We start from the raw sequence: 27,840 nt of genomic DNA, 5'->3' as shown, positions 1-27,840 counted from the left end.
GTTCCTTGCATAGTATCTTCATTTTCTATAATACCATAAGCATCCTTCTTTTATTTAAATTTTATTTTAAGTCTAATTTTCTTCAAACTTAAGTCTTTTTGATATGCAAATCGGACTCTTTGTATCGACGATCACTTTTCTTGTAAAACATAAAAAGAAGTATCAAATTTTTAATAAATAAAATAAATTAAATATAATTTTCTATTTTAAATGACTTAAATTAAGTGTTTATCACACCCTCCAACTTGAATTTTACTCGTCTTCGAGTAAAATAGATATATCAGCATTGTGTACCAACTCGGTCTTGAATAAAATGTTAGGTTAGGCATCCCAAAAGATAGATGATACCTGATCCGACCATTAAAGAGATACTTCATTGGATTATCAATTTGACCCAATTAGTGGCTGAGTATTAACTAAAAAAATTTCAAGAGCTTTTCTTTCATCAACTCCTCATTTTACTCTTTAAATCTTCTAACTTAATGTGAGAGAGGTTTATTATCTTCTTGCAATTTAGTCTCCTTATTATCTACTATTTTTTTTTTAACATTGCCCATCTTTTTATACAAACCACAACACTTACTTAGGCGAAGGGGCCCGGTTACTCAGTAGGAAACCAATATTTTTTTTTTTGTAAAGTAAATTTTAAGGAGAATTTTTGCATACCTCGATCTTTCCACCCAATCTCTCATGAAGCAGATTCTTTATTGAGATCAGTAAGAAGAGGGTTGTAGAATCACTCTTAAAATTTGGTCTAGTCTAAACCCTACCATTCATTGGGTTTTCTTAATAATTTATTCCTCAGTATCTCTAAAATTATCTTGACCATTAATCATTCATTAATTAAGATGCCTAATTGACTCTTAATCAAAATAAAATTCGGATACACAAAATAAATTATTTCTGACCATACTCAAGGATTTGATTAATTTTCTTCCCCCCCAACTTAATCTACATTATCCTCAATGGAGTAGAAAAGCAAAGAAAATAAAAGGAGAGAGTGCACCTGAGATAATTTTACTTCGAAAGTTGAAGATAGCTTCATTGATTAATAAATTTTATTCTAAATTCCTGCAGCTACAGTAAAGTAAAAAAATATGAAATCGTTGGGTTGCCTCCCAACAAGCACTAAGTTTAAAGTCTTCAGCCAGACTGAATTGAGTATTATGGCGGTATTGGATCCACTAAATCAATAGATTCAATTAATTCTCCATCACTAATTCCATCTATGTAAGGTTTCAATCGCTGACCGTTCACTTTAAAGGTGTTCCCCTGTTTAGGATTTTTGAGTTCTATAGCTCCATGAGGAAATACCTGAGTTACAATGAAAGGTTCGTCCCAACGTGAGCGAAGTTTTTCAGGAAACAGACGCAACCTAGAATTGAAGAGCCAAACATTTTGATTGGGCTCGAATATTTTTCGTGCAATGAATTTATCGTGGTATGCTTTAGTTCGAGCCTTATAAATTTTGACACTCTCATACGCTTCATTACGTAGCTCTTCAAGTTCATTTAGTTGAAGTCTCCTATTGGAACCTATATTTTTCATATCAAAGTTAAATTACCGTATGGCTCAAAATACACGATGTTCCAATTCCACCGGCAGATGACAAGCTTTTCTGAATACAAGTCGATAAGGAGACATTCCTATGGGTATTTTAAAAGCAATACGGTAAGCCCATAATGCATCATCTAAGCGTGCTGACCAGTCTTTTCTATCGGGTCTTACCATTTTTTCAAGAATATGCTTGATCTCCCTATTGGAGACCTCAACTTGGCCACTTGTCTGGGGGTGATAAGGTGTGGCAACTTTATGAGTTATTCGTATTTTTTCATTAGCATGTCGAAGTGCTTATTTGTGAAGTGTGTACCTCCATCGCTAATTATGGCTCTTGGGCATCCAAATCGACTAAAGATATTATGTTGAATGAACTTGATCATAATTTTGTGATCTTGGTTCGGGTTGCCATAGCCTCTACCCATTTTGATACGTAGTCTACTGCTACCAAAATATACTCGAATCCAAATGAGGAGGGAAAGGGTCCATGAAATCAATTCTCCAAACATCAAAAATTTCTACTACAAGTATAGGGGATAGGGGCATCATATCTTTTCTCGAAATATTTCTGTTTGCTGGCATCGCAGGCAATTACGACTGAATTCATGTGCATCTTTGAATAGTGTCGGCCAATAAAATCCACTCTGCAACACCTTTGCTACAGTTTTCCTTCCACTAAAATGTCCCCCACATGCTAGCGAGTGGCAGAAGTTAAGAATACTTTGGACTTCAGACTCAGGGACACAACGTCGGATTACTTGATCTGGACAATATTTGAACAGCTCTGGTTCTTCCCAGAAATAGTACTTTACTTGGGAGAAAAATCTATTTTTCTCTTGTTGGATCCAATATGATGGTATTTGTCCCACTGCTAAGTAATTGACTATATGAGCGAACCAGGGAAGACCAATGGAAGACATTGAAAAGAGTTGTTCATCCGAAAATCTATCTCTAATCATTTCTTTATTATGTTCTACCAGGATCCTAGAAATATGATCTGCTACCAAATTTTTGAAGCCTTTTTTGTATAAAATTTCTAAATCAAATTTTTGTAATAGAAGGATCCATCTAATCAGCCTAGGTTTTGTATTTTTTTTGGATAGCAGATGTTTCAGTGCTGCATGATCGGAGTATACTAGGACCTTAGAGCACAAAAGGTATGATCTAAATTTATCTAGGGCAAACACAACAGCGAGTAACTCCTTTTCAGTCGTGGTGTAATTCAATTGAGCATCTGAAAGAGTTTTACTTGCATAATAAATTACATGCAGTTTTCGATTAAATCTTTGCCCAAGGACTGCCCCTACAGTATAATCAGAAACATCACACATGATTTCAAATGGTAGGGTCAATCCGGAGATTTTATGATTGGTGCAGTGGTTAAGGCAGTTCTGAGTTTATTGTAAGCGGTTAGGCAGCCTTCATTAAAATCAAAAGAATTTTTCTTAGCAAGTAAGTTGCACAAGGGTCGTGAGATCTTGCTGAAATCCTTAATGAAGTGCCTATAGAAACCTGCGTGGCCTAGGAAGGATCGCACTTGTTTAACCGAGGTTGGGGGAGGCAATTTCAAGATTACTTCAACCTTTGCTTTATCTACTTCAATCCCTCGCTTGGATAAATATGTCCAAGCACGATTTCTTCACGAACCATAAAATGGCTCTTCTCCCAACTTAAAACCAAATTTCTCTCTATACATCGTTGAAGAACCTTGGTTAGGTTCTGAAGATAATCATCAAAGGTAGAGCCAAATACTAAAAAATCATCCATGAAGACCTCTAAAAATTTATCGATCATATCAGAAAAGATGGCCAAAATACACCGTTGAAAAGTGGCTGGTGCATTGCAGAGACCGAATGGCATACGTCTAAATGCAAATGTTCCATAAGGGCATGTGAAGGTAGTCTTTTCTTGATCAGCAGGAAATATCAGGATCTGGTTATATCCCAAATATCCATCTAGAAAATAGAAGAAACTTTGTCTTGCTAGCCGTTCTAAAATTTGGTCAATAAAAGGCAAAGGAAAATGATCTTTCCTAGTAACGGCATTAGCTTTCAGTAGTCACACATACTCGCCAACTAGTTGTTGCACGAGTAGGAATTAACTCACCCTCATCATTCTCTATTACGGTAATACCTGACTTCTTAGGTACTACTTGGGTTGGACTAACCCACTGGCTATCTGAAATTGGATAGATAATTCCAGCATCTAGCCATTTCACTACTTTTTTCATGACTTTCCGCATATTCGGATTCAATCTTTGTTGCATGTCCCTATGTGTTTTGCCTCAACCTCGCAGTGAATATGATGCATGCAAACGAAGGATCTATACCCTTCAAATCGGCAATTGACCACCCTATAGCCTCTTTATGCTTTTTGAGTACCCCGACAAGTTTGTCTTCCTGGTCGTTGGTTAGGTCAGACCAATGATCACTGGAAGGGTATCGTTGGATCCAAGAAATGAATATTTCAGCATGGCAGGAAGAGGCTTTAGCTCTAGAGTAGGTGGTGCTTCTAAGGATGGTACCAGAGGGCTTGATTGAATTGATAATTGCTCGTACTTTACAGTCCAAGGGGGATTGGTGCTAAAATTGGGAGGTTCTAGCAAAGCATGTATTTCTTAGTGTATCCATCAATATCAAAATTATCCATTCCAAAATGTGTTAGGTATGCTTGTAAAGGATCTGAGTTAAGCAAGGCAGGAGCTTTATCTTCTATAACTTCCTCTAACAAGTTGATCTCATTATGGTCGTACACAGGTGGTCCCAAAGATGCATTGAAAATATTCAACCTTAGCTTCTTATTTCGAAAGATACATCCATAACTCTGGTCCTACAATTTATACAAGCATTAGTGGTTGCTAAAAAGGGTCTACCTAGGATGATTGATATTTGGTTGGGGTTGCTGCCAGATTCCATATCCAGCACAAGAAAGTCAACAGGAAAGTAAAATTCATCTACTTTCACCAATACGTCTTCCAGCATTTCACGGGGTACCTTAATGGATCGGTTTGCTAGTTGTAAGGTCACTGTCGTGGATTTTAACTCCAAATCCAAATAGGTCATAGACAGAGCTCGGGAGAAGATTGACACTTGCACCCAAATCTAATAATACCTTCTTAATCGTGAGGTTCCCTATGACACAAGAAATAATTGGGTACCTGGATCTTTCAGTTTAGGTGGGATAATTTACTAGAAAACTGAGCTGGCCTGCTCAGTTAGGTGGACTTTTCTTGGTATTTGTGCCTTTGATTTTCGTTTCTGTGTACACAGGTCCTTTAGAAATTTGGCATAGGTCGGAACTTGCTTAATGGCATCGAGAAGAGGTAAGTTTATCTGGACTTGTTTAAACAGTTCCAACATTTCATTCATTTTTATACCCTTCTTATCAAGAGGCAGAGAGGATTCTAAAGCACTGGGAAATGGAGCTTTAGGTGTAGGTGCTGGGTTAACAGGTTCTTTTCTCTCTTCAGATTTCTTCTTTTCTGTTGTAGCTAGAATTGGTTGCTCTTGTTGTTGGATTACTTCAGGTTGATTTAAGATTTTTTGCTTCTAAGGGTCATGATCGATTTGGCATGTTCGGAAAAAATTTCAAGACCAATGGAGCTTTCAGCCATGTACTATCCTTTTGGATTATTAATAGGCTGACTGGGTAATTTGCCTTCTTCCCTCCTACTAAAAGCTGTTGCTAGCTGATCTATCTGGGTCTCTAGCTTTGCTATTGATTGCGTATGGGAGTGAAGGAGTTGAGTATTCATTTCTAGTCCTTTAAGTGCTTGCAGTACCTTTTCTTTGAAAGCCGAGCTATGAGTACTCGAAGTGGGTTGAGGAGGGTTCTGGTATTGTGGCTGGGATGGATGCCTAAAAGTTATATCCAGGTAACCTGATCTTTGTTGCACCGGAGGAACTACTGGTTGTGATTTTCATGAGAAATTCGGATGGTTTCTCTATCCCGGATTGTACGTACTAGAATAGGGGTTGTTCCCTGGTCTATGAGTAGTTTGGGCTTGATGGACTTGTTCTTGTACATGTTCAGAAAACTGTGGTGCAACCGGACAATCATTCACATAATGAGTGGGGCTCGAACACAATGCATATATATCTTGTATCTACGGGATGGAGAAGGTGACTGTCCTATACTTAATAATCGATCTAACTTTTGGACAATTCATCTACCTTATGATGGATATTTATGGCATTTCCTACTTCATATATTCCACCTCTCTTTGGGTTTAACATGGGTTTATCTCTAATAGAGGCAGACATATGATGTAATAAATTTTCACTTAAAATTTTAAACAGTTGCATGCCTCATCCTCACTTTTCTGCATGAATGTCCCACCGCATGATGCATCGACCATTTGTCGATGTCTTTCAGATAGCCCATTATAAAAATATTGGATTAACTGCCACTTGGGTACAGCATGGTGGGGATATTTTCTAATAAGGTCCTTTAATCTCTCCCATGTTTCATGAAATATTTCTCCATCTAATTGGAAAAAATTAGTTATGGCTTTCCTTATTTGATTAGTTTTTCTATGAAAAAATATTTCTCGAGAAACTCTCCTTGCAGCTGGTCCCAGGTTGATATAGTCATGGAATCCAAAGTATGTAGCCAGTATTTGGCTTTGTCCTTAAGTGAGAAAGGAAATAATTTTAACCTAAGAGCATCATTGGAGAAGTTGTAAATTTTGACAGTTGAGCATATCTCAAGAAATTCTCCAAGATGTTTATAAGGGTCCTCATTACTAAGTCCATAAAATGAAGGTAACATTTGGATTATACTGGACTTAATTTCATATTGAGTGGCCTCCACAGGGGGCACTTGAATACAAAGAGAGTAGATATACGTAGAAAGAGTAAAGTACTCCTTCAATTGTCTGGGTGGATCATTCTCCTGATTTTGATCCATATTTTTACGTCTGTTAGCTCTAAAGGTTCTTTCTATTTCTGGATCAAAAGATTAGATTTCTGGTCATAACGATCTACGGCCAAGCATATACCTTACAATTATACTTTAGAGCAAACACAAAAAATTTTAGTTTTTATAATATATATATATATATTTATTTATAATAAAGTGAGAAAAGAGTGAAAAAAATCTAAAGAGAAGAACCTAAGAATTTTAAATCTATGAAAAGGGAGAAATTAGTTAATATTTAAATGTTAATTGCAATCAACTTAAACAAGCATAGACTCTCTATCCTAAGGTTAACTTAGATCTAGACAGCTCCTAACTTCCAAGACCGTCTTTGAGCACTCCAAACTCAAGACTGACTAACTGACTCGACCAGGTAAGCGTAAGATGTGGGAGGTTCCCTGCTCGTTGTTTTTCTTAGACACCAACTGAGTTGGCTAGGTCAGTCAGCGAAATCAATTGAAAACCACTTTCTTTAACCACTTGCCTTAGACACCGAGCAATTAACCAATCCGCACTCGGTTCAACTCTAGAGCTTTCTTATCCTATTGAGCTCGAAATCCTTAGAGGTCAATGTCTAATTAATTTTAGATTAAGGTCTAGGTTATGCAAATGCAAGGGAATGATTTGTGGGCCAAGGAAGGGTGATCAAATCCATTATCTTAGTTAATGGATTGCGCCCTTAAAATTAATTATGGAGATGCAATGCAAAGAAACAAGATGTCCAATCAAGTTAGAAATTTTTATATTTGAGGTTACGCTATTTTAGTTAAGTGTTATGAAATGTCAGTGGTTTTTTTTTTTTTAATTCAACTGTACCAAGATCCCCAACAATAGTACCAAAATTTGATGCATAGTCGTTGATAGCACCAAAAATAACTCTACTCACTACGTAGGTAGGATGAGTCAAGGTCGTATCCTCAGGGACCTTGGGCTAAGTTGAGATTACAAAATAAAAGAAAGAAATATTGTTTTGATTTAGAAAATAAATTATCTTAAAATTGATGTAATTAGAAAATAAAGAGCTCGAGAGTTTTGAATTAATTTTGCACTAGCAGAGTTGTATCTCTTTTTTAATTAAATAAATATGATTAATCTTAAAAAAAATATTTATCTTTCCTCGACACACCCGTACCCGTAGATCATGGCGTGCCTCCGAAAAGTACTAGGTAAACAACTCTTCTTTCCTCGGCACGTCCCGTACCCGTAGATCACGGTGCATCTCCAGAAAGTAAAAGTTGTTCCTAATATTAATCTAACAGGAAAGCATAAATAAAAATATATAAAAGAGAGCAAATAAAGAACTCATGACGATTTAAATAAAAAGTATAATCTTTATTGCATATAAAGAAATACAAGAAAGTTTAGAACAATAAACCATCTCTGTGTCGTTACAAAATTTTTTCTCCACTTTCGAGACTGCTAGCCTAGCTGCTCATGGAGTAGTCCCTTTCTCTTCCTCTATGCAAGGCTCTAGAAAAATTTCTGGGCTCCCCCTCCAATGGGAGTATAAAAGTCTTTTTATAGGTGTTAGGAGGGAGGAGTTTTACATGATTTTTCGATGTGGGACTAAAGAAAATACTAAAGATTAAAAGATGGATGGATGAGATGGAAAGATCACAAGCAGATAAAGAAAATATAAAATCTTCCTCTTGAAGTATTTTTAAGAATTAATTTTTTTTCCTTTAATTTTCAGATCCCTCGCCACTGTATCCGTCATGCCAAATTCTCCACGAACCCACCGTCTCATGCTTGCCGCACCCGATGCTGCACCCGCTGCCGCGATGCTACGCCCGCCCGCACGCTCGCCCGCGCGATCGTGTGACATTAGCTGTTTACGCTCTAAATTACAAAAAAAACCTTTGTTTCTTTAAAATGACGTCTATATCTTTTTTGGGTTCCTTGCATAGTATCTTCATTTTCTATAATACCATATGCATCTTTCTTTTATTTAAATTTTATTTTAAATTCAATTTTCTTCAAATTTGAGTCTTTTTGATCTGTAAATCGGACTCTTTGTATCGACGATCACTTTTTCTGTAAAATATAAAAAGAAGCATCAAATTCTTAATAAATAAAATAAATTAAATATAATGTTTTATTTTAAATGACTTAAATTAAGTGTTTATCAATCTAACATAAAGCATATCCTTTTGTTCTTTCCTCTATCTCTTTATTTTGTGTGTAAGATGGGCAAACAAAACTCTCAAATCCTCTATACTCTTACAATGACACTTCTTCTAAACTTATCTTTTTAAAACTCTTCCTTCACAAACCAAAGAGACAAATTTGGAGGGAATAGACCATAGTTACCTCGATTGTCAACCCTCCCATAGAATTGTGTTTCGGATCGCCCGAACCAGAATGTGGTGCGTTCGCGATCCGGAACGGTGAAACCCATGAACCAAACTTAGGGCATTTTCTCTCTGTTTTTAAGGCTTCATCTCGTCTGATTTTGTCATCTCTTGCGGTTTTGTGGTGGGGAGAGAGTTCTGAAAATGTTGCAGGCTTTGCTAAAGGGAGAGGCTGAGGGAGATCGAAAGAAGATGAGAGGATGAAAGGTTTCTTACTCTGTTTTGAATCTTTTGGCCTCTTGGTCTCTTACTCTAACTAATGGATGAAGGTAGAAGATGAAAGATTTCAAAGTCTTGAGGGTATTGACAGAAGATATTTGAAGAAGACACCCATCTCTATCTCCCATGCTCATTCTGTTTTTAATTAGAGTCTTTACTCTTTAGTCTTTATGTTTCTTTTCTTATTTCCTAATCTATTAAGACTCTTAGTCCTCTATATTAGAGCTAGACTTAAATTATAATTATTATATTTCAGTATTCAAGGCAATCTGATTCTGTTCTAGCATTTAATACAAGATTTGAAAGAATAAAATCCTACGTACATTCCAAAGTCCAAACTCAAGAAATTTTAATCAATCAGATTTGATTTTTAAATTTTTTAAATAACAAAATTCACCCAAATAAGTAACCCACAAGGAAGTATACTCTATATTAATCTTCTGTCTTCCACTCTTCCTAAGCTGCCAGTAGCCTCTCGTCTCCTTCACTAGAGAAAAGAAAAAAAAAATCCAACTATAAAGTATAAACAACCATGGCTTTTGGAGAAAGAAGAAGAGAAGAGGAAGAACTTGCCTCTCAAAATCAAAGCAATACAAACATGATTCATAATTTGGATGGAGATTCTTCCGGAGACGAACAAAATTGTGAAAAAGTTGACATAGACAGTGGAAAGTCAGCAAAAGAAATCAAGGGTGAGAAGGTAAAACCAATAGAAGTTGATTCAAAGATGAAGCCTTTGTTATCTAAAGTAACTCTTCTTGGTGCTACACAAAGAAAAAATCTAGGAGGTGCAAAAGGTTGGTCTTGCAATCACTGCAAAAATCAATTTACTAGTTCTTATACTCACATCCACTACCATTTGTTTGGTGCTTCTCCGGATAAAATAGCTCAGATTCAACGATGTGCAGTATTAATAAATAATCGAAATGCATATGAACGAGTGAGGAGATCTATTCAAGAGGTTGAAAAGGCTGGAGTCTCTTCTTCACTAAAAAATTCTACACTAACAAAACAGAACAAGCCAGTAGCTTCTCAACGAATTAAAGATTCTTTTAGCAAAATGGAGAGGGATATAGTAGATTTAAAAATAATAAGAGATTTATGTGCTAATGAGATATCTTTGTTAGGATTTGATGTCAAGAGATTCGATCGACACTGAGCCTACAATGAGATCCGCGATGATGAACGAAGTCTAACGAGCCCAAAATCAACCTAAACGGAGTTCAAATGGAGAAGTTACGTACAAAAGAAGTCCGAAGAAGATGGCACAGCCCACAAAGCAGTAGAGGCCGGCAATGGGCCGGGGGAGGCCACGATGGCGCAAGCACATATGGCAGTACGCAGCCCAGTGCATGGATGCATTGCTGACCTCTGCCACGGCGGTGCGAGCACATATGACAGCATGCGACCCAGTGCATGGATGCACGAGCATGAGTGGGGCGCAGCCGAGGCCCAGGAGGGCGTGCACAATGCGATCCACAGTTTTCCTATACAGTCCATGCACAGTGCATGGATCGACAGTTCATGGGGATCCATGTGGACTGGGCAAGCATTTCTCCTGGGTTTCGCGAGGTCCATGATGGATCGACGGATATTCCGGTCTGGTTTCTCACAGTCTACAAGGATTTTCATGGACCAAACACGCAATCGGACTGTGCGGGCATGATTTTGGGCATGATCAAGTGGTCCAGATGCTGATCAGGGGTACACAGCGCATGCTGAGGCACGATCGAACGGCTTAGTGAGCGAGCGATCATGATCCAACGGTGAAATGGCTTGCTGTGTGCTATCAGAAATCCGAATTCGTGTAGGAATCGATCTGATGCCTTTAAAAGCACATGTAGACGAACATGGTAGCAGGGGGCGATCAACAGGATCCCATGCACAAAACAGAGGGTGGTTCAACAGCAGCAGATTCTAAAGAGAGGCACCAACGGAGAGTAGGAACAGGATGCTTCAAGTAAACTGTTAAGCAGCAGACGGCAGTCGCTTCAAGGGTTCAGGGGGATCTTCCTAGAGAGAACTTTTGTGAGGTAAAGCTTCTTATGAGGGAGAGATTGGATGTACAAAGGTTGAGAGTGTGATCTTCTCTTGTAATTTTTTTTTCTCATAGTGAAGCTTACATATTCCATGAAGATGAGCCTTTTGGCTGATCCACGTATTTGATTATTTTTATTTTATTTCCTCTTTCTTTCTGCTACAATGCATGGTATTGAAAAGATTCTGTGGAGGTAGTGTCTTGACCAGATATCCCCAACAAGTGGTATTAGAGTGAGGCGGTATTAGAATGCAGATTGTGGTGGTGGTGAGCAAAATTGAGGATGGAGAAGACAAGCTCAGTCAAAATGAAGATCAACATATTTGATAGAAAGAATAATTTCTCTTTGTGGTAGGCAAGGATGAAGGACGTGCTCATCCAACAAGGATTGATCGATGCTCTCTTGTACGAAGAGAAGCCGACTACCATGGAGGTGCAGGATTGGAGGCGGCTCCAGATGCAGGTGGTGAGTACGATCTGCTTGTACCTAATAGATGAGGTGGTGATCCATGTGCTTGACCAGACTTCTTCGATGATGTTGTGGTCAAAGCTCGAGGAGTTATACATGGTGAAGTCTCTCACCAACACCCTCTTCCTCTGAAGGCAGTTCTATCAGCTGTGGATGACTGAGGGTATCTCAGCTACTTCTAGAAGATCCACATCGACCTCCTTAGCATTGGCGAGAAGTTGAGGAGAAGATCACGGTGCTGATCTTGCTAGCGTCGCTTTCCCCTTCGTATGAATCTTTGGTGACTACTCCTCTAGTAAGGAAGAGCACTATCAAGATGGATGAGGTCACCATCGTAATTTTTCAGAATGAGGTTCTCAGGAGGGAGAACCCAGCTTCAAGCTCAGATGGCGGTAGCTCAGTTTTGGTGATTTCTAGAAGAGTAAGAGGTGGTAGACGGAGTGACAGGAGATCACAATGAGAACGGTCTAAGTCTAGGATGAGGGACTTGAGCAAGATCAGATGTTATCGATATGATGAGTTAGGAGATCTAGCCAGAGATTGCTTTCAACTCAGAGATCGGATGAGAGCTACTACAGCAACGGTCAGTAGCAAGTCAGAGAATGATGTCTTAGAGATATCTAACGAGATATCTACTTTTTTTCAGTAATAGATTTTAGATTCTGCATGCACCTATCATGTATGTTACAGAGAGGAGCAGTTTGACTTCTTGGAGAGTAGTGAAGGCACTGTTTATCTATCGGATGGATCAAACTGTGCGATCAGAGCTATTGGAATGGTCAGTTGGAGGACACATAATGGTGTAGTGAGGAGATTGAGGGAGGTTCGATATATATCTGATTTCAGACAGAATCTTATCTCACTAAGCAAACTAGATTCGAGAGGCTACAGGACGGTAGCTAGTGGAGAAATCCTGAAAGTATTGCATAGTGATAAAGTTATTCTTGGAAGAAAAAAAGAGAATGAGAAGATATTACTACCTGGTAGGGAGCCCAGAGCGAGGTGGAGCTCCAGGTGAAGGTGGATCGGGCATGAGACGTGAGATTCGAGAGGATGAGAGATGATATCACAGGATGAGAATCCTATTACCGTAGGATGATACTCCAAGCAAGTTTCAGGTTAGGAGTAGCACAGCATATGATGAAGATGGGATCGAGCGATCTGGCTTGACTCTCATGTCTGTCCATCCATAATTAGCAGACGATTGCTTCAGGACATGGGGCGAGGAGATCCAAAAACTCTCAAAGTTAGGAGGAGGCTGAATATCGAGTCAAAATGGAGATTATTAAGATTTGATGTTTCAAGATTCGATCCATATTGAGTCTACAACGAGGTCCACGACGACGAACGAAGTCCAATGAGCCCAAGATCTATTCAAATGGAGTCCAAATTGAGAAGTTATGCGCAAAAGAAGCCCGATGGAGGTGGCACGACCCATGAGGCGGTGGAGACCGACTGTGGGCCCCGACGGTGCGAGTGCGCATGGCGGCATGCGGCCCGACCATGAGTGTGCGGCCCGACGAGCGGACACTCGGGCACACGTGGGGCACAGCCCAGGCGGGCGTGCGCAACGTGGCCCGCACGATTTTCCCATGCAGTCCATGCACTGTGCATGGACCAACGATCCATAGAGACCCACATGGATCGAGCGGGCATTTTCTCTGGGTTTCGTGCAGTTCATGGTGGACCGACAGGCATTTCGGGCTAATTTTTCATGGTCTACAGGGGTTTTCATGGACCAGACGCGCGATCGAATGATGCGAGCATGATTCTGAGCTTGATCGAGTGGTCTAGATGTTGATCAGGGGTGTACAGCACATGCTTAGGCACGATCGAGTGGCCCAGTGAGCAAGCGGTCATGATCCAACGGTGAAATGGCTTGCTGTGTGCTATCAAAAATTCAGATTCACATAGAAATCGATCTGAGGCCTTTAAAGGCACCTATGGATGAACATGGTAGCAGAGGGGCGATCAGCAGGATCTCATGCATAGAACAGAGGGTGGTTCAGTAGCAGCAAATTCTGAAGAGAGGCACCAACAGAGAGCAGGAGTAGGGTGCTTCAGGCAGACTATTAGGTAGTGAACAGTGATTGCTTCAGAGATTCAGAGGGATCTTCCTAAAGAGAGCTTTTATGAGGGAGAGCTTCTTCTGAGGGAGAGATTGGGTGCATGAAGGTTGAGGGTGTGATCTCCTCTTATAATTTTCTCTTTTCTTATAGTGAAGCTTGCATACCCCATAGAGGTGAGCTTTTTGGCTGATCCATGTATTTGATTGTTTCTGTTTTATTTCTTCTTTCTTTCTATTGCAATGTATGGTATCGAAAAGATCCTGTGGAGGTGGTATCCTGGCCAGACATCCCCAACAATCTTTTAATATTTTAAGGAATCCTAAGTTCCATAGTATGGTGTCAGCAATTAACATGGGTCCTAAAGGATACAAAGCTCCATCATTCGAAAAAGCATGAACAACCTTATTGGATAAATATAAGAGAAGTATAGAGAAGGATCTCATGCTACTTAAGAATACATGATATTCCCAAGGAATATCAATTGTTTCAGATGGATGGTCTAATTGCAAAAATCAGCCATTAATTAATGTGCTTGCAATAAATAGCCGTGGAGCCATGTTTTTGTGTGTAGAGATTTCTCAAAAATTAAAAAAACTAAAATTGCAATTGCAGAGTTTTTGTTGAAATCCATTGGAAGGGTGGAATCTCATAGTGTTTTGCAAGTGGTTATTGATAATTATGCAAATTGCAAATTTGCTGGGACGGAGATAAAAAAAGTAGATAAGCATATATTTTAGTCTCCTTATATAGTTCATACTTTAAATTTGATTATGAAAGATTTTGCAAAACAATTTACTTGGTCGAGGGATATATATAAGAGGGAAAAGAATATTGTCAAATATTTTTTGAATCATGCATATGTGTTGGCTATTTTTAGAGCTCATTCAAGGCTAGAGTTGTTAAAAGTAGCAAAGACTAGATTTGCCTCACATTATATTTAGTTGAAATGGCTGATTGATTATAGAGAGACCCTAGATATTGAAATTGTTCTAAAGTCATGAAAAGATTAGATGCAAAAAGGAGATGAACATTCAAGAAAAATGGGTGCTTTAGTTGCTGAAACTATTTCTAGTGAAGAATTTTAGGAGGAATTTAAGAATATCATCAAAATCATAAAACCATTATTTTTTCTAATTAATTTTTGTGATGGTGATGGCCCTAAAATGGGTGAGATATATGAAAAAATGGAGACAATGCTTGGTGAAATAAGGGATATAATCAAAGAAAATAAACATGTTCAAGATTATAAAGAAATAGAAAAGATTGTGCTTTCAAAGAGGGAGAAAATGTCTATTCTATTGCATTGCCTTGGGTTTGCTCTTACTCTTAGATTCTATGACCCAAGGTATCTTAGTTTGCCGGCGCCAAGTGGCACAACAAGAAAGGCTGCAAATGAAGATAAAGAAGTAACTAGGGGTATTGTGAAAGCATTTGAAAAGATAGCTGAAAGTGAGGATGAGGCAAAAATGCTACGTGAGCAATATACAATTTCACTCACGTAAAGGATTGTATGCCATGGCTGGTGCTCAAACCGATACAGTGGCAATGAATGCTATTGATTAATGGGCAACATATAGTTCAGAAACCCCAAAATTAGCTGAGATTGCTGAAAAGGTTTTGTCACAACCAATTTCAAGTTTATCTGCAAAGAGAAATTGGAGCAGTACATATTGATATATTCATAATATGAAAAGAAACAGATAAAACTCTTTTAGAATTTTTTTTCATTTATATTCTTTTCCTTTTCTTTCTTAATAAGATTTTTTTCTTTCAAATATGACAGGCTGAACTCTTCAAGAGCTGAAAAAATAGTCTTTATTTATTCTAATATTCATCTTTTGTCTCGATTTACTGAAAGCTACAATAATGGACCCTATAGTAAGTGGGATATTGATCCAGAGGAAATATATCTTGATGATTCTATGATAAGATTAGAAGACATGAGATGGAGATCACTTGAAGATAAATATACTGAAAATTTAGATGACATTTTGAAAGAAGATGAAGTTAGGCCATCATTTGCTTCCATTTCTTCTTCAAAATATAAAATAATAGGCAACTCTTCCAACCCACCCCAAGCTCGACATCCAGGACTTCAGCAAACTCATATTTTCAGCTTTGCAATAAAAAGAAAAGGAAAAAGAGTGGATTGAAGGGCTTTTTACAATTTTTCAAATGAATACTTTTGCTTTATTATATGTTTTTAGTTTTATATAGACTATTGTTTGGGAGATTTAATATTATAGTTGGAGACTTTTTTATTTATTTTTTATTATCAAATATTTTTAGGCTTATATATATATATATATATATATATATATATATATATATATATATATATATATATATATATATTAAATTTTTTAGGCTTATATACATATATGTGTGTATCGACCCCACTCTTAAGAGTACATCAAATTTTGACCTGAAATAATATTCCAATTAAGCCTACCTCCCCATGCTGTGCACCATGAAAAGTATCGTACCACATGCCCAATCCCATACCGCGTACCTTAACGACCTACGATCTAGGTAACTATGGAATAGACAAGGGAGGATAGGGTCCATTCTTATGACTGTGGATATGTAGGGTTTGACCATGTTGGTTTCAGTGGAACAAGAGAAAAAAGAATCTCTTTATGGAGAATAGATTAATGAAGATAAGGAAAAAAAAATTTTCTTGAATTTCAAATATGCACTTATTTCTTTGTTTTACTTATCTAGTTGGATCTCTATTTTGTGATGCCAAGTCACCTGTCCCCCTAATTTCATCTCATAAATTAGCTGAGGTTAGAGAATCCCTCTTTGCCACTTGTTGGAGTTTGTATTTGCTAGTATCATACATGCGTGTAAGAGAGATCATTACCAGGTTTAGAGTTGGTGTTTGCTGGTATTATATATGTATCACCTTTTTGGCTATTTATTAAATAGCCTAGTATTTCTATTATTTATTTTTATATAATTTTTATCTTTTCATTCATCCTCTTGGCTATAATTAAATTTTATTTTTTTGGGCACAAAATTGCTTTCTTTAAATTTAGAACTAATTGGATGAATTTTAAGCCAAATCCTATTTAATCAGGTTGTATGCTCTTTTTATTGGAGATTTGGGAGTGCAGGAGATATGAAGGAGAGGAGAATCTACTTAATTTTGTCATAAAAGAGAACATAAAAGAAATTAGGTAGATTTTTATTAAAAAAGAGGATGCTCACTATGACAACTATGGACATGGCCCAAGGTGGCACCAAGGGTTTAATTGATTGGAGAAGAAAAGATTTTACTTTTTACTTTAGACCATATGAGTAATGCTCGTGTCTGTTGGGGAGGAGTGCTCGGGCACAACGATCAAGTTAACAATTATCATAATATTATATAGCAATCTAAATGACAACCATAGTTTAATTCATTATTAATTTTAAACAAAAACATTTAATTTACCTATTATTGATGTTTAAAAGAGGACTACTATCTAAGCATGTTGTATTTTATTTTAAATTATAACTAGTCGAAGACCCGTGCGTTGCGTGGGGCCGGATTATACTAAAATAATTTTTCAGATGTTGTTGTCCTACTTTTAATTTTTTAGATATTGTTGTATGCAAGATTATAATATATTATATTTGATAATTAGAAATATTGATGTGCTTATATTGATGAAAAAATAATGTGATGTAGTCGGTATAGAGTGGACCAAAATATAATAAAGAATTCAATATAATAAAAAATAATTTTATCAGTCTTCATTAATGATTTGAAGCTTTCATTTTTTTCTTAGGGTTTGTTATGTCACTATCTTCGTCGGTAATTTCTGATTCTGTCGCGTTTGTTTCTGGTTCATGCTTTTCTGGCATGGTCTTTGATAAGACCCTTTTCTTCTTATCAAATTGAGAATGATTTAGAGATGATGATGACTGCACTTCTCTGACATCGTCATCGCTTGAGTCATGTACCATATCCTGTAACAAAAAAAATGGTGAAGTACAGTTGTGAATTGTATTATGTTTGAGGGAAAGTAGACTATTATGTAATTACCTCTGTCAAGTTGGTGATTTTGTAGTCATTTTTTAATTTTTCATCTGCTTCATAAGTCTTTATTACTGTGTAATTTTGGAAGCCTTCTTTCAAATTGTAGTCATTCAATTTAATTTTTGAAGACCAATGATTTGTGCAGGAGATCTTGAACTTAGTTAGAAATACTGGCTGAACTAATATTTGTATCTTTTGCCAACTCTAAAGTAGTGGTTCTTAATAAATTTTCAACTTGTCTATTGAAAAGGGTCATTGTTGCTGTACCGGAATGGCCCTTCACCCTTACATTAATCTTGAACCTTGTTTAATTGTCTAATATATTAGTATCATAATTTTGGGCTTTATTAATCATCTTGTTTTTATAACTTTGTAAGAATGTAGTACCTTAGAACTAGATAGTCAACAGAGGTGTTGCATGTCTTGCATTCGTATTTGTTGTTTGACATCGTTACTTTTCTTGCACAGATTATGCAAGATACGTAGGACCATCTGAGCCTTTTCTCAATACCAACAACAGCTTTGCATACTGTGAAGACAACATTCTACACAGAGGAGAGAAAAGGATATTAGTTTTGAGATAATATATTTATCTGATAATTGTATGTAATATTGAATGACATCGATTTCTATTTGTCCCTTCATTTCCTTTAGCTACCGTGTGTTCTTCTATTGTAAAATATCTATTCATGCAGGGGTTTATGTGCATCACTTTGCGAGTATAGCTATTGTATTGAGCTTATTGCCTTCATGAATCTGAATTTTTTTAATGTTAAACAAATTTATCATTATTTTATTTAAATTTTGTTAGTATATATATTTTTGTTTGAGTTTTGCTACTTTTGGGATATCAATGTTTTTGTAAATTCTCGTAACACTGGTAGAAGAGAGGTTGTACTTATCTGTATGTGGAAGATGGGAGTAATTAGCTATGAAATTGAAAAGATTTAGTTATATATGCAAACATTTTGTTATCTTGGAACATCTTCATAGTTGTTGATGTCACAATAATGATGCAGGAGGTGGTTTCATCTTTGTTCTCTTCAAAATTGATTTTATTTGTTGCTTTTCCCCAAAGTGTGACTTTAATCTTTTTGTTGCTAAAAGATTTATTTATAGTCATGTGTATAAATATTGTGTGTGTAATATAGAAAAGAAATCTCTTTTTTTTTTTATAGTTATAAAGGTACTTGCCTTTCGAGCAACAGCTCAACATCTCTTTTGGAAATTATTTTTTCTCTTGTTTGTATGTTTTCTACTTCACTTATTGCATTGAGCTTTTCAATGATATCTGTAATAATAGTAAAAATAATTGTATTATATCAAGTATTGAGAACAAAATATATTGAGCTATGTGTGGTGCATTTTTATTTTTTACCTATCAGATTTGTATTTTAATTGCACCTTTCAGATATAAGAGGTATATCTGCAAAGTGAAAGTGAAATAGTGAAATCTCAGTGGTTGGAGTCTGCACTTCTCTAAGAATTATTGTGAAATAAAAAATTATTCGCATATTGTTTGGAACAGCTCTGTAATCTGAGTAGGCTTCAACAATTTTGAAATTTATTATGAAGTAGCAGTGGCCTTCTTAGATTTTTTGTCTCAATTTTTTAACTTGGACGTTGCACACAAAGGCTTGTATCATTGTCATCTATAACATTAGAATAGATAAATTTTTGTCTTTCATAGTTAAAAGCATGTCTTATGTAAATGTGTTTTGTGCTTACCTTTTATCCAATAGGATCAATTCCAATCCGATGTTCTCATTTGTCTTTGTAATGGTTGCTTGCCATGGGCGTATAACTCTAGTTTTGATGTCCATGTGTCTTGTTCAGTAGAACGTTCGCTCAGAAGTGAGTACTCTTTGATATTTATTGATCTGCAAAATTTCAAGCATAAGAAAGTACTATGTTTGAAAAGGAGGTAAGAGACAAAAGTAAGGAAAAAAAGGAGAAATAGTGTTATGCTGTTTAATTTAGTGATAAATGATGTTGATATCATTTATTAGCATATTTTATATTAGCAAAAATTTTTGGGTAGATAATATTTTTTGCATGACTTGGATCTTTAGCTTCTTCATCTGTTACCAGTATGGGAAGTCCATTCTTGCTTGTGACTCTTGATAGAGTGACATATAATTGTCCATGACAAAAAACTTACTTGGGTAAATATAAACCAATATGGTTTAATATTTGGCTTTGGCTCTTGTTTATAGTCATTGCAAAGCAAACGGATAGGAGGAACTATCTCCTTCAGAGATTGAATGGCTACTTTGATTCGTTGGGCAATAAAATCAGCCGAGGAATAAAGACTTTTTGGCCAATATTCTCTCCGACGATGAATCTAGCTTGCACAAATCATTTCCCAAGTTGAATTACAATAAATCTTGTATCCTTGCATAAGCCAGCACTTTGGCTGACATTGTGAAGTAAAATGATAGGAACATCATTTTTTAGTCGAAGAGCATGATTTGGTATGCCAGCAAATTTCAATAAATTAACAAACTCAATTGGATAAAGGACATCATCATCATCAGAGTTTGTTGAGCTTCTGCAAATTGAATCTGAGCTGAAGTATATTCTTTCTTCTGTTGGAATTAGGTCCAGTATGTAGTCATTTATTTTGTGTGCCATTTCATTCTTCGGTATAAGGATAGCTCTTTCTTACAAGAAATACTCATCTGTCAGTTTAGTGCCATATCTTGATAAGTGATTTCAACTATTTTTTGTATTGCATTGTAATTACAGTCCATCATGAGCTCATGTGGGATCTCAATCCATTCCTCACCAATGTCAAATACTCCTTTACCATCTCCGACATTGAGGATCCATTGTGCAAACTCGGTACTTGAACTTGTGCATGCATTATTTTTTAAATACATATTTTTGTGCAATCAATAGATCTCAAAATGTTACCACAAGTATGATGATTTAATGGAGGCATTTACTATATCTTCTCTCCTGCCTTTAGGGACAACCGGTAATATTTGACGAAAGTTTCCTCCAAGTATCATTATCATTCTATCAAATGGTTTGTTAAGACTATCTAGAAAAGTAGACTGCAAAGTAATGTTTGTGTGCCATCGGTGCTTCATCCCATATGATGAGACTTATTTTGCTCAACAATTTTGCCAATTGTGTTTCTTGCTTTATCTCACTTGTTGTATCTTCTGTTAAGTTAATGAAGTGTGAAATCTTGAATGGGCAGTTCTACCTTCAGAAAGCAGTAATGATGTAATTTCAGAAGATGCTACAGCAAAAACAATATGGCCCTCTGACCTTTGTTTTGTTAAAATTATTTTCCATAGATAAGTCTTTTCTGTTTCTCCATGACCATAAATGAAGAAAAGTTTGCCTTGTTTTACTATTGCTGATTTGACAACTATTTTAAATATTGCAAGCTAGTTTGTATTTAAGCCATTGTAAAGCTTTGTGAATTCCATCTGAAGCTCTTTTCTGTTATAGTTTGTCTCCTCAGTAAGAAGTCTATTATTTAATTCTCGTAGTAACGATGCATTTGGCAATAAAATGCCCTCATAATCTCTTAACAGCTTGCCTGATCTTTGCAGTATTCGTTCAATCTCAAACAATGCGTAGCTCTATATTTGTTCTTCTGTTAGATGAAGCTGTGGTTGATCTAACTTTCTTCTTTATATATATAACACATCTTCTAATAATATGTCCCAATTAACAGTTCAAAGTTTTTTGGGGTTAGCAACTACACAGTAAAGCAGTAGCATTGTAAAAAGTTATCGCAATTGATGATCAGATCCCCAGAGGGATGCCTCTTATAAACAATTGTGTCATTCTTTATCATCATCAAGTAATCCAAGAGCGTAGCAAGCTGCCTTGAATGTTAGGTAGAGGACTCTATTTACTGTTCGAATGTTTTCAAAGGATGTGAAACCCCTAACTGTATTCTGTAACATCCTCAAATAATAACGTTCACCACTTGCAGGATGGGCATAGAATATTCTACCTATGCTTCTGCCAGACTTCCTTTTTGTCCACTCTAGAACATCTTTGTGCCATACCCATTTTGTAGGGAACTCAACATAAGTTAGTTCTCTAGCTTCTTCATGTTGCTCATTTGCCTTCATCCATTTTGCGAATATGGTTCTATCAACTTTTGATTTTCTCAGCATATTTTCTAAATTTGCAGTGTCAGCAAAAGCTATTTTTTGTTCATTTGAAAGATGAAAATTGAGTCTCTCAACTGAAGGGTCTCTATAATTGATGGCAAATTCAAAAATTATCCAACAGGCCTCTGATGCTAAAACATATCTATAGTCCAGGTAAACTTTGATCTCATCAATCTCAATATTCCTGCTTGCAAATACATGCACACTATTGGTATTTATCTTTTCAATGACTGTACTGACTCTATCATGGCTTTTATTTATGTACTTAAATAAGTACTCAATTGATCATGAACGATTGCAGAATTCAATATTTATGTATGCTTGATACTTTATTAAGAGCTTTCTGTTATAAGGCACCATATAAGCATTATCCAGTTCAACTCCATCTTTTATCACAGTGTTGCCATTGTTCCTCCTTCTATATATTGGAAAGCCTTCTTCATCCAATATAGTTTGGTTGTTGTATTTTTTTGAAAAATATTTGATGCAACAGTTGTCATGTTGAGAAATATATCCTAAAATCAATCGTTTGGATGATTGTGCTCATTTTATAATATATATATGAATTATTAATCAATGAATAAAAACTATTTTGATATCATTCATCATAAAATTATATCTTTCTCGCTAGAACTCTTGTATTGTGATAAAGTCCTTAGAACTATAAAGTAATCGATAAAGGAGGATTTATCGTATAGTTCTTAAATATGTTTGCGATCAAATGATACATCATTAAAGGATAATGATGTTTATCGAGTGAAGGCCGTTGTGTGTCATATGAATTGGTTATCCTCTTAATCAAGGAGTATGAAGACACTAGTATGGTATACAGGTGAGATGTAGGAGTACATCATCACTGAATAAATGACTCACCTACTGAGCGCTCTGCTGTCAAGAGCAGCTCGCAAAATATATGGGCATAAATATCTCTCAGATCTGAGATCACCATAATGACTTGTAAGCAACTCACTGTGCTTTGATGTCGGACTATCTGCATTTCTAATGCAGTGATGGAAGGCTACTGGGTACAGTCAAATACTTGCAAAATCTGTGTGATAGAATTAACCCCTTTAGATTATAGAAGCTAATATATCACTGTATTTTAATTGAGTAAAATCTTGGTTAAGATAATCTATATGATGGATTTGAAAGGTTGGAATACAATGTGGATGATCCTTCAAGGTTGACAGTTTAATCCTAGACCATCCTAGAGCATTCAAAGTCAAAGAGATAAATTATACAGTAACCATATGCATAGATTCTTAAATATTGCCTTACAATTATTTGATCTATCTAGACGTCAGGAATTATTACTAGATGGTAACTTCAATTAGTATAGAAAATGATTCCTGTGCTATTGGCTTAATGTTCGAACCTATGGAATCACACACAAAGTCAAGCAACGTAAGAAAGAATTGACCTAAGTCTATATGTTTAATTTAGAAGTACATGACTTGATTGAATAAATAGATTAACTTGATTGAGAATTAAATTATAGATCATATGAGATTAAACAGTTGACTATGTCTAGCTAGCACTAGACATGAGGTTCAGGTTCAATTTCGGAGATAAACAAGATTTGATCTATGATCTGAAGAGTCTATAAGAGATTGAATTTAAATATTAATTAATTTTATATTAAATTTAATTTAATTAGACTTAATTGGATTGAAAATCTAAGTTAGACTTAGTTCTAAATCTTAAACAGTTTGGGATTGACAACCTATTCAAAATTGGTTCAAATCAGGTTCGAATTGGATTCAAATTGATCTATATTTAAATTAGATCCTTAGAGTCTATTTTTATTTAGATTCTCTCTTCTCATGGTAGATCAAGAGGTGGTGGAGTGCTGCTTGGTGCCGCCCCACACTTGGGTGTAGGTGTGGGTGCATGAGGGCACCTAGTTAGGCACCAATCCTTTCTTCTTTAGAACTCCTTCTTTGATAAGTTATGGATTAATTCAAAGTCTGTTTGAATTAGAAATCTTAGTTTTATGGGTTGTTGGTGCAAAAATCCGCCTGCGTCGGAGAAGCTGGAGTCGAGGGAGTCGCGGTCGCCGTCGGGACCTGCAAAAGAAGTCTAAACCGAAGGTGAGGTTGCTCCGGCAAGACCCTCCGATGCTCAAGTCAGTTCTTTGCCTCAACAAGAATGGAGTGCTCGAACAAAAATTTTAGCAGAGTTTCTAGGTAAAAATGAGAGCTTAGAGAATAACGTATCTGGGGTCTCCCTTTTATAGGCGGGGGGAGCAAAGGATTGATAGTGACTGTTTATGATCGCCTCGTCGTGGGCTGTATGGAGCTAGGAGGAATTTATCATGAAGAGTAATGGGGTGGAGTCGTAGCTGTCACCATGGCTCGCCACGTGTAATCAGTTGCAGAGAGTGGAGCGGCATCCGTTGTCGTGACTCGCCGGGAGTGGTGGAACTGCACAGGATCCGTTGCAGGAAGTGGAGCAGAATCATGGCCGTTACTGCGACCTGCCAAGGAGTGATGGAGCCGCATAGGATCCACTGCGGGGAGTGGAGAAGAGTTGTGGCTGTTACTGCGGCCTGCCAAGGAGTGATGGAGCCGCGTAGGATCCACCGCGGGGAGTGGAGCAGAGTTGTGGCCGAAATTCGATTGGAGTCTGATTTCCGTAGAAGCCCGGATGAGGATCATTTGTCGAGGAATCTTGGCCAAGACCTTCAGCAGGAGTTCAGGGCAAAAGTCCGGCTCCAGTGGGAGCCCGGACAAAGCCTACCTGTAGCTGGAGTCGGAGATGAAGTCCAGTTCCCGTAAGAGTCCGGACGAAGTCTTCCTGCTGTCGAAGTTGGAGATGGGGTCCGGCTCCCATAGGAGTCCGGACGAAGTCTTCCTGTAGTCGAAGTTGGAGATGGAGTCCGGCTCCCGTAGGAGTCCGGACGAAGTCTTCCCGCTGTCGAGGTTGGAGATGGAGTCCGGCTCCCGTAGGAGTCCGGACGAAGTCTTCCTGCTGTCGAGGTTGGGGATGGAGTCCGACTCCCGTAGGAGTCCGGACGAAGTCTTCCTGCTGATGAAGTTGAAGATGGAGTCCGGCTCCCGTAGGAGTCTGGACGAAGCCTTCCTGTTGTCGAAGTTGGAGATGAAGTCTGGCTCCTGTAGGAGTCCGGACGAAGTCTTCCCGCTGTCGAAGTTGGAGATGAAGTCTGGCTCCCGTAGGAGTCCGGACGAAGCCTTCCTATAGTCGAAGTCGGAGATGGGGTCCGGCTCTCGTAGGAGTCCGGACGAAGTCTTCCTGTAGTCGAAGTTGGAGATGGAGTCCGGCTCCCGTAGGAGTCCGGACGAAGTCTTCCTGTTGTCGAGGTTGGAGATGGAGTCCGGCTCCCGTAGGAGTCCGGACGAAGTCTTCCTGTTATGGTGGGTCGGACGTCAGTAGAATCCCCTAGGGGTCACTCCCGACACAAACTTCGACTGGGGGGGATTTTACACCCAACACCAGTCCCCCTACTTTTGAGTTCGAGTTTCGATCAAAGGAAGTACAGAAAATTTTCACAGTCGAAGTCGCTTCCTTGAATTCTGCACACGACCGCCCTCAGAAATCTTGATATTTAATGCGTGCGTGCTAGAGCCTTTTTTCGATTAGGGCGATCCGAAGAGTCCTTTCAAAACTCCCACCAGGGCATAATCCTAAGCGTCGTGCCATAACGGTCCACGAACGGTCAGCCCTATGCCGCAGTGAGTGGGACACATGGCGGGCACCGGTTGACCTGGAGATATCTGCCACCATAACTGCGCCAGGCCCCGTTGCTTATTTAAGCCCCCGCCTTTCCCCCAGGGGCTTCACTTCACCTGAGAGTTTAGCCACTCAGCCACTCCATCGGTCCCCTTTTCGACTCCGAGCGTCCTTCGCATCAGTCTTTGCCATCTCCGCCGGCTCTCCACCGTCTTCAGTCCCCCGAGTCTCTCCGAGGGGTTCTCCCGTCGGGGCCCCCGCCCCGGAGGCCAACCTCAAGAGGATGCCACGGACCAGGGAGAGTGTGAGGAGGATAGTGGCCTGTGAGTTCTCCGACTGTCAAACTGTCGCTGAGGGTTCCCATCGCCTTAAAGGGGGCTCGAGGGAGAATTTCTTCAACAATAGGGGTTTAATAGCGGGGCCAACCGGTGAGGGCATTCCGCCTGAAAATTTTGGAGTAGCTGAACGGAGCGACACCGGTCAAGGAGGCAGAGTTGTCGTCACAAGCTGTGGCGGGATTCTTGACGTCGTCGGGGTCGAGGGACCAGAAGCGGTCGGCACCGACGGTGGGCAGTAGAACTTGTTGCGGGGACGGTGGAAGTAGCGCATGCCGACCTTGTCGGAGTACCTAGGATGGTGGTTGTCGTGGAGCACACGGTGGTGGCGCATGCCTCCGACGTCATCGCGGCCTCTGGGGTACCTCCAGTTCTTCTTGAAGTAGGTCATCGTCGCCGCTGCCGTTGCCTTTGCTGCCCCCTGAATTCTATCACATCCTTTTCCCCCTAGGGTTGGGGTTTCGACGATGGAGCGAAACGAGGCGGGGGGTGAGAGGTTTATCACACGCACTGAAAAATACTGCTGAGAAGGACGGAATCGGGAAGAGAAGTCGACAGCTTGAAGTGGTCTCTGGTGTATCCCTTTCGAGTCTTGTAGCAATATTTTCTTTTTCTGGTCCTTCGGGTCTTGTAACATTCATCTTGTTAATCAAAAAATGAGAAGAAGATTTTGTTACTTCGTCCGCACCTTGCATCGAATTGTTGCCTGCCGAATTTCTTTTCTTTACCATTATTATTGTTGTATTCCCTTCTCTCTCTTTCTCTCCCTTTTTTTTTTTCGATATCGTCCGGAGGTTACTGGTTGTTGCCACGTCGGCTCGCCTTTCCAGTTATCCCTCTTCTTCAGCCTTGATGGCTCTATAATGCATATTTAATGAATAATATGAGAAAAAAAATTTTTGCTACCTCTTTTACTCATGTGTTGAATTGTCGCTTGCCGAGCCTCTTTCGGCCTTCGCATCGTTCGAGGGTATCCGATTGCCATCGCATCGACCCATCCTTTCATCCATGGCCGCAGATTTGCCTAGGGCCGCTCAGGTTTGGCACCCCCCATCAGGGCTCGAGCTCGGAGGTCTGAGCTTCTCATCACCCTGAAGAAGTCGTCTTATCTCGGACTTGCGTTGAGAGAAAGCCGGGGTTCTTGATAAGAACCCCAATCCCTGCTGAGACGAGGTTCTCTGCATCTTTGATGCTGTTTGTTTTTCATTCGTCGCTGACGTAGTCCATCGCTTTCCTTTTTAACTCCTCTTCCCTTTCTCCTTTTTCCTTTTCGAGCAGGATTTTTCCCTCTGCTCTTGGTGAGGTTGCGGGAGTCCGGCTCCCGTAGGAGTCCGGGCAGAGCTTTCCTGCAACCAGAGTTAGGGACGGAGTCAGGCTCCCGTAGGAGTCCGGGTAAAGTCTGCAGGTGAAGTCGTGGGCGGAGTCCGGTTCTCATAGGAGTCTGGGTGAAGTCTACCTGCAATTAGTGTTAGGGGCAGAGTCCGGCTCCCATAGGAGTCCGGATGAAGTTTACCAGCAGTCGAAGTCGGGGACGAAGTCCGACTCCCGTAGGAGTCCGGACGCAGTTCACTCGCAATTGGCGTCGGGGGCAAAGTCCGGCTCCCGTAGGAGTCCGGAGGAAGTTTACCATCAGTCGAAGTTGGGGAGGAAGTCCGGCTCCCGTAGGAGTCCGGATGAAGTCTTCTTGCGAAGGGGCCGTCGGGAAGGTCCCCCTTTTTCCCATCCGGTCTTGAATGACCAGATCTTAATTGGTGTCAGGATGAGGTTCTTTCTCTATTTCTGTCGTAACAGGTTTTAGCTCTGGTTAGGACGAGGTTCTCCTCCTGTCCCTAACGTGGCTGTAGGGGCACATATGGGCGCTGCTGGGCCTTTCCCCCCATCCGATCTAGATGTAATCGAGCCTTCGATTTTGCTCATGTTAGGACGAGGTTCTCCTCCTGTTTCTAACATAGTTATGGGGGCGCATATGAGTGTTGCAGGGCCTCTCCCCCCATCCGATCTAAAGAGAACCGGACCTTTGACTTTG

General features: G+C 38.8%; 1 non-coding gene across 1 annotated transcript; it reads left to right on the top strand.

Moving 5' to 3' along the window:
• The first annotated feature begins 5,973 nt into the window (after nucleotides 1–5,973).
• Nucleotides 5,974–6,079, top strand: LOC140852770 (small nucleolar RNA R71). Its single transcript, XR_012135668.1, has one exon. It is a non-coding gene; the product is annotated as a small nucleolar RNA R71 (small nucleolar RNA).
• The last annotated feature ends 21,761 nt before the right edge of the window (nucleotides 6,080–27,840 follow it).

The sequence above is a fragment of the Elaeis guineensis genome, chromosome 11 (assembly GCF_000442705.2).
Source record: "Elaeis guineensis isolate ETL-2024a chromosome 11, EG11, whole genome shotgun sequence".
Lineage (NCBI taxonomy): Eukaryota > Viridiplantae > Streptophyta > Magnoliopsida > Arecales > Arecaceae > Elaeis > Elaeis guineensis.
Note: the sequence above shows the minus strand (reverse complement) of the source record. Positions and strands in the feature narration are given on the sequence as shown.